Source organism: Pseudoliparis swirei, chromosome 19 (assembly GCF_029220125.1).
Source record: "Pseudoliparis swirei isolate HS2019 ecotype Mariana Trench chromosome 19, NWPU_hadal_v1, whole genome shotgun sequence".
NCBI classification, from domain to species: Eukaryota; Metazoa; Chordata; class Actinopteri; order Perciformes; family Liparidae; genus Pseudoliparis; species Pseudoliparis swirei.
Genome location: NC_079406.1, coordinates 27,956,380 through 27,963,879, shown reverse-complemented (window position 1 = coordinate 27,963,879; position 7,500 = coordinate 27,956,380). Strand labels below are relative to the sequence as shown.

Sequence of the window (7,500 nt, the reverse complement as noted above, 5' to 3'; positions counted from 1 at the left end):
GTATGTGCATGTGTATACGTGTGAATGTGTGTGCATGTGTGTGTGTGTGTGTGTATGTGTGTGTATATGTGTGTGTGTGATATTTCTGGATGAACCTGAGAACAAAAGGACCAACATCTGGAGAGAATAATAACCAGGTGACTTCAGTCTGGCAGAGAAACAGGAAGTTAGCCCCCCCCCCTTCTTCAAACACACACACACACACACAGGTGTGTGAGGAGCGAGAACACACCATTCAGTCAAAGATTCTCTGATTTTTTGTCACATGACTGTTGGTGTCACGTGACTCAATCATGACGTCATAGCTTCGCTGAGGAGCTCAGAATTATTAGTTTTTTACAGAATCTGATTAAAGTAAACGGTTTATTTGAGGCAAATATTTTAATCAGATTTGTAGAGTAAAAATCACACTTTAAAAAAATTGGGGATTTAAACACGCTTGAATGTTGTAGTTGTTTAGGTGTTGTTTTGTTGTTGTTGTTTTGTTGTTGTTTTGGACCAGAAATAGAGAATATTTCTTCCCTCACATGTTTCAAGTCGACGCACATGTCCTCAGACAGGAAGTTGACCTGCAGCTCACTTCCTGAATCTTCACGTTGTTGCTTTGAGAAATAAAAAGATCAAAGGACTTCAGGATCTGAATAAAACCAGCAGCAGCTGGTCTGGCCTGGTCTGGTCTGGCCTGGTCTGGCCTGGTTTGGTCTGGTCTGGTCTGGCCTGGCCTCCGGGGCTCATGGGGAGTCTATATATAAACCCTGCAAGGTATTTTGGGTCTGCCTCATGGTCTGCACCACGATCACATGTCAGCCGCTCTGGAGATCTGACCCTCTGGACCCTCTGGACCCTCTGGACCCTCTCTGGAGGACATGAAGAGAGGAGATGGAGAGAGGAGAGAGGACATGAAGAGAGGAGAGAGGACATGAAGAGAGGAGAGGACATGGAGAGAGGAGAGGACATGAAGAGAGGAGAGGACATGGAGAGAGGAGAGAGGACATGGAGAGAGGAGAGGACATGGAGAGAGGAGAGGACATGGAGAGAGAGGACATGGAGAGAGGAGAGAGGACATGAGAGAGGAGAGGACATGGAGAGAGAGGACATGAGAGGAGAGAGGAAGAGGAGAGGATGGTGAGAGGAGAGGACATGGAGAGGAGGAGAGGACATGGAGAGAGGAGAGGACATGGAGAGAGGAGAGAGGACATGAAGAGAGGAGAGGACATGAAGAGAGGAGAGGACATGGAGAGAGGAGAGGACATGGAGAGAGGAGAGAGGACATGGAGAGGAGAGGACATGAAGAGAGGAGAGAGGACATGAAGAGAGGAGAGAGGACATGAAGAGAGGAGAGGACATGAAGAGAGGAGAGAGGACATGAAGAGAGGAGAGAGGACATGAAGAGAGGAGAGAGGAGAGAGGACATGAAGAGAGGAGAGAGACATGGAGAGAGGAGAGAGGAGGAGAGAGGACATGAAGAGAGGAGAGAGGACATGAAGAGAGGAGAGGACATGAAGAGAGGAGAGAGGACATGGAGAGGAGAGGACATGGAGAGAGGAGAGGACATGAAGAGGAGAGAGGACATGAAGAGAGGAGAGAGGACATGGAGAGAGGAGAGAGGACATGGAGAGGAGAGAGGAGAGGACATGGAGAGGAGAAGAGAGGAGAGAGGACATGGAGAGAGGAGAGGACATGGAGAGAGGAGAGGACATGAAGAGAGGAGAGGACATGGAGAGAGGAGAGAGGACATGGAGAGAGGAGAGGACATGGAGAGAGGAGAGAGGACATGGAGAGAGGAGAGAGGACATGGAGAGAGGAGAGAGGACATGGAGAGAGGAGAGAGGAGAGAGGAAGAGAGGAGAGGACATGGAGAGAGGAGAGGACATGGAGAGAGGAGAGAGGACATGGAGAGAGAGGAGAAGGAGAGGACATGGAGAGGAGAGGAAGAGGAGAGGACATGAAGAGAGGAGAGGACATGGAGAGGAGGAGAGAGGACATGGAGAGAGGAGAGATGGAGAGAGGAGAGAGGATACATGGAGAGAGGAGAGAGGACATGGAGAGAGAGAGAGGACAGAGAGGAGAGACATGGAGAGAGGGAGAGAGGACAGGAGAGAGGAGAGAGGACATGAAGAGAGGAGAGGACAAGGAAGAGAGGAGAGAGGACATGAAGAGGAGAGGAGAGGAGGACATGAAGAGAGGAGAGGACATGGAGAGAGAGGAGAGAGGGAGAGGGAGAGGACATGGAGAGAGGAGAGGAGAGGACATGAAGAGAGGAGAGAGGACATGGAGAGAGGAGAGAGGATATGAAGAGAGGAGAGAGGAGAGGACATGGAGAGAGAGAGGACATGGAGAGAGGAGAGAGGACATGGAGAGAGGAGAGAGGACATGAAGAGAGGAGAGGACATGGAGAGAGGAGAGAGGACATGGAGAGAGGAGAGGACATGGAGAGAGGAGAGAGAGAGAGAGAGGACATGGAGAGGAGAGAGGACATGGAGAGAGGGAGAGAGGGGAGAGGACAGGGAGAGGGGAGAGGACAGGGAGAGAGGAGAGAGGACATGAAGAGAGGAGAGGACATGAAGAGGGGAGAGGACAGGACATGGAGAGAGGAGAAGAGAGGACATGAAGAGAGAGTGGACATGGAGAGAGGAGAGAGGACATGGAGAGAGAGGACATGGAGAGAGGAGAGAGGAGAGAGAGGAGAGGACATGAAGAGAGAGAGGACATGGAGAGGAGAGAGGAGAGGACATGAAGAGAGGAGAGGACATGGAGAGAGGAGAGAGGACATAGAGAGAGGAGAGGACATGGAGAGAGGAGAGGACATGGAGAGAGGAGAGAGGACATGGAGAGGAGAGAGGACATGGAGAGGAGAGAGGACATGGAGAGAGGAGAGGACATGAAGAGAGGAGAGAGGACATGAAGAGAGGAGAGAGGACATGGAGAGAGGAGAGAGGAGAGAGGACATGGAGAGAGGAGAGACGACATGGAGAGAGGACATGAAGAGAGGAGAGAGAGAGGAGAGAGGGACATGAAGAGAGGAGAGAGGACAAGGAGAGGAGGAGAGGACATGAAGAGAGGAGAGAGGACATGGAGAGAGAGGACATGAGAGAGGAGAGAGGACATGAGAGAGGAGAGAGGACATGAGAGAGAGAGAGAGGACATGAAGAGAGGAGAAGAGGAGAGGACATGGAGGAGAGAGGACATGAAGAGAGGTGAGGACATGGAGAGAGGAGAGGACATGAGAGAGAGGAGGAGAGAGGACATGAAGAGAGGAGAGAGGACATGGAGAGAGGAGAGACATGAAGAGGAGAGGACATGGAGAGGAGAGAGGAGAGGAGAGATGACATGAAGAGGGGAGAGGATATGAAGAGAGGAGAGAGGAGAGAGGACATGGAGAGAGGAGAGGACAAAGAGAGGAGAGAGGACATGGAGAGAGGAGAGAGGACATGAAGAGAGGAGAGGAGAGGACATGAAGAGAGGAGAGAGGACATGAAGAGAGGAGAGAGGACATGGAGAGAGGAGAGGACATGAAGAGAGGAGAGGACATGAAGAGAGGAGAGGACATGAAGAGAGGAGAGAGGACAGGAAGAGAGGAGAGAGGACATGAAGAGAGGAGAGGACATGGAGAGAGGAGAGAGGACATGAAGAGAGGAGAGGACATGGAGAGAGGAGAGAGGACATGGAGAGAGGAGAGAGGACATGGAGAGAGGAGAGAGGACATGAAGAGAGGAGAGGACATGGAGAGGAGAGAGACATGGAGAGAGGAGAGAGGACATGAGAGAGGAGAGGACATGAGGAGAGAGGACATGAAGAGAGAGAAGAGAGGAGAGGACATGAAGAGAGGAGAGAGGACATGGAGAGGAGAGGAGGAGAGGACATGGAAGAGGAGAGGACATGGAGAGAGAGGAGAGAGGAGAGGAGAGGACATGAAGAGAGAGGAGAGGACATGAAGAGGAGAGAGGACATGGAGAGAGGAGAGGACATGAGAGAGAGAGAGAGGAGAGGAGAGAGGACATGAAGAGAGGAGAGGACATGAAGAGAGGAGAGAGGACATGAAGAGAGGAGAGAGGACATGGAGAGAGGAGAGAGGACATGGAGAGAGGACATGAAGAGAGGAGAGAGGACATGGAGAGAGGAGAGAGGACATGAAGAGAGGAGAGAGGACATGAAGAGAGGAGAGGACATGGAGAGAGGAGAGGACATGAAGAGGAGAGAGGACATGAAGAGAGGAGAGAGGACATGGAGAGAGACATGAAGAGAGAGAGGACATAGAGAGAGGAGAGAGGACATGGAGAGAGGAGAGGACATGGAGAGAGGAGAGAGGACATGGAGAGAGGAGAGAGGACATGAAGAGAGGAGAGGACATGAAGAGAGGAGAGAGGACATGGAGAGAGGAGGAGAGGAGGTGAGAGGAGGAGAGAGGAGAGGACAGGAGAGAGGACATGAAGAGAGGAGAGGACATGAAGAGAGGAGAGGACATGGAGAGAGGAGAGGACATGGAGAGAGGAGAGAGGACATGGAGAGAGGAGAGGACATGGAGAGAGGAGAGGACATGAAGAGAGGAGAGAGGACATGGAGAGAGGAGAGGACATGAAGAGAGGAGAGAGGACATGGAGAGAGGAGAGAGGACATGGAGAGAGGAGAGAGGACATGAAGAGAGGAGAGAGGACATGGAGAGAGGAGAGAGGACATGAAGAGAGGAGAGAGGACATGAAGAGAGGAGAGAGGAGAGGACAGGAGAGAGGAGAGGACATGAAGAGAGGAGAGAGGACATGAAGAGAGGAGAGGACATGAAGAGAGGAGAGAGGACATGGAGAGGAGAGAGGACATGGAGAGGAGAGAGGACATGAAGAGAGGAGAGAGAGGAGAGGACATGGAGAGGACATGGAGAGAGGAGAGAGGACATGGAGAGAGGAGAGAGGACATGGAGAGAGGAGAGGACATGAATAGAGGAGAGGACATGGAGAGGAGAGGACATGGAGAGAGGAGAGGACATGAAGAGAGGAGAGGACATGGAGAGAGGAGAGAGGACATGGAGAGAGGAGAGAGGACAGGGAGAGAGGAGAGAGGACATGAAGAGAGGAGAGGACATGGAGAGAGGAGAGAGGACATGAAGAGAGGAGAGGACATGGAGAGAGGAGAGAGGACATGGAGAGAGGAGAGAGGACATGGAGAGAGGAGAGAGGACATGGAGAGAGGAGAGGACATGGAGAGAGGAGAGAGGACATGGAGAGAGGAGAGAGGACATGGAGAGAGGAGAGGACATGGAGAGAGGAGAGAGGACATGAAGAGAGGAGAGGACATGGAGAGAGGAGAGAGGACATGGAGAGAGGAGAGAGGACATGGAGAGAGGAGAGGACATGGAGAGGAGAGAGGACATGGAGAGAGGAGAGGACATGGAGAGAGGAGAGGACATGAAGAGAGGAGAGAGGACATGGAGAGGAGAGGACATGGAGAGAGGAGAGAGGACAGGAGAGAGGAGAGGAGTGGAGAGAGAAGAGGAGAGCGGACAGAGAGAGAGAGAGGACATGGAGAGAGGAGAGGGAGAGAGGGGAGAGAGGAGAGAGAGGAGAGAGGACATGGAGAGAGGAGAGGACATGGAGAGAGGAGAGAGGACATGAAGAGAGGAGAGAGGACATGGAGAGAGGAGAGAGGAGAGAGGACATGGAGCTCTGGAGGCTGAAAACATCAGAAACTACAAGAGAGATGACACAAAAGGAGCAGGAATAGTCTGAAGGTCGCCTCCTCTGTGTTTCCTGTCAGACGACGCTGAGGGGGAAAAGTCCGCCTGTTCTCGTTCAGGAGGGTTTCATATAAAAGAAAAGCTGTTAGCCAATCAGCAGGCAGCTGAATCTTCTCTATGGAAACGGTGACATCAGTAAAGGAGGAGGAACACAAAACCACCTGGTCCCACTACGCTGTGGGTTTGAAGTGACACACAACTCCTCTGGTTGTATAGAAGTCTATGCTTCATGTGTTAAAGCTGCATTCTCTCTCCTGACCACCAGGGGGCGACTCTGGTTGTATAGAAGTCTATGCTCATGTGTTAAAGCTGCATTCTCTCCTGACCACCAGGGCGACCTCTGGTTGTATAGAAGTCTATGCTTCATGTGTTAAAGCTGCATTCTCTCTCCTGACCACCAGGGGGCGACTCCTCTGGTTGTATAGAAGTCTATGCTTCATGTGTTAAAGCTGCATTCTCCGAGCCTGAACGCACCATGAGAACGTTAATATGTATTTATCTTTGACCTTCAGCCAGAACTCTTTTCCTTGGTGTTGACTCAACCTCAGACCCGGACTCGGTCGGCCGGCGCTCTCCGGGCTCTCAACCAATCAGACGCTCTCGTCTCTCATGCGCCACCTGTCTCTCACGGGGGCTACGCAACACGTCCAGATAATCTCAGTCCGTTGTTCTGGCCCCGTGTGATTGATGTTTCTGTAGAGGATGTCTCTGTAGGCGGTGCAGCTCATTCATCATTCAGCCGGATGCTCTTTACCGACTCACCTCGTTAAATATTAACGTCGCTGCTGGTCGGTTGTCCACGCTGAGTCTTGTGAAGAGGTTACTACACAGTTATGACGGGGTTACTAGGGTTACTGAGACCCGCCGGGCTCAGAGGACCAGAGGCTTTAGAACCTCTGTTGGAAGATCACTTGTGTTGTATTCCCAAAGAGACACATAACTACAAAGATATGCTAAAGGACTACAAATTGGCACTAGATGACTACAAAGAGAGGCTAAAGGACCACAGAGAAATGCTAAAGGACTACAAAGAAAGACTAAAGGACTGCAAAGAAACACTAATGACTACAAAGAAAGACTAAAGGACTACAAAGATAACCTAAAGGACTTCAAACAGATGCTAAAGGACTACAAAGAGATATTTAAGGATTACAAATAGATTCTAAAGGACTACAAAGAAATGCTTAAGGACTACAAAGAGATGCTAAAGGACTACAAAGAAATGCTAAAAGACTACAAAGAAATGCTTAAGGACTACAAAGAGATGCTAAAGGACTACAAAGAAAGACTAAAGGACTGCAAAGAGAGAGAGATTTACTACAAATAGCTGCACAATTCCTACAAAGAGATGCAAAACGACTCCTTTGGTTGTATAGAAGTCTATGCTTCATGTGTTAAAGCTGCATTCTCTCTCCTGACCACTAGGGGGTGACTCCTCTGGTTGTATAGAAGTCTATGCTTCATGTGTTAAAGCTGCATTCTCTCTCCTGACCACCAGGGGGCGACTCCTCTGGTCCATAACGGCACCGTGATTACTTCCCATATCCAGTCAATGGTTCTACTTAAGTCATACTTTTAATTATTTATATGCATTTCACTTTGATTTACTGCAGGGAACTTTAATGCGTGTTGATGGTGGCGCCCCCTGTGGACGGAGGCGGTAGTGTCTCACCATCCCTTCAGGAACCAGAATCCTCAGATGGATTTCAGAAAGTCAAAAACAAACACATGAAATCACATATTTACAAATCAGATGTGTCTTAAAATGAGAC

General features: G+C 50.3%; 1 protein-coding gene across 2 annotated transcripts in view; it reads right to left on the bottom strand.

Annotated features, from left to right (window-relative positions):
• mgat4b (alpha-1,3-mannosyl-glycoprotein 4-beta-N-acetylglucosaminyltransferase B) overlaps positions 1-7,500 on the bottom strand; it is a 64,811-nt gene that overhangs the window by 28,878 nt on the left and 28,433 nt on the right. The gene's annotated exons all lie outside the window — the stretch shown is intronic.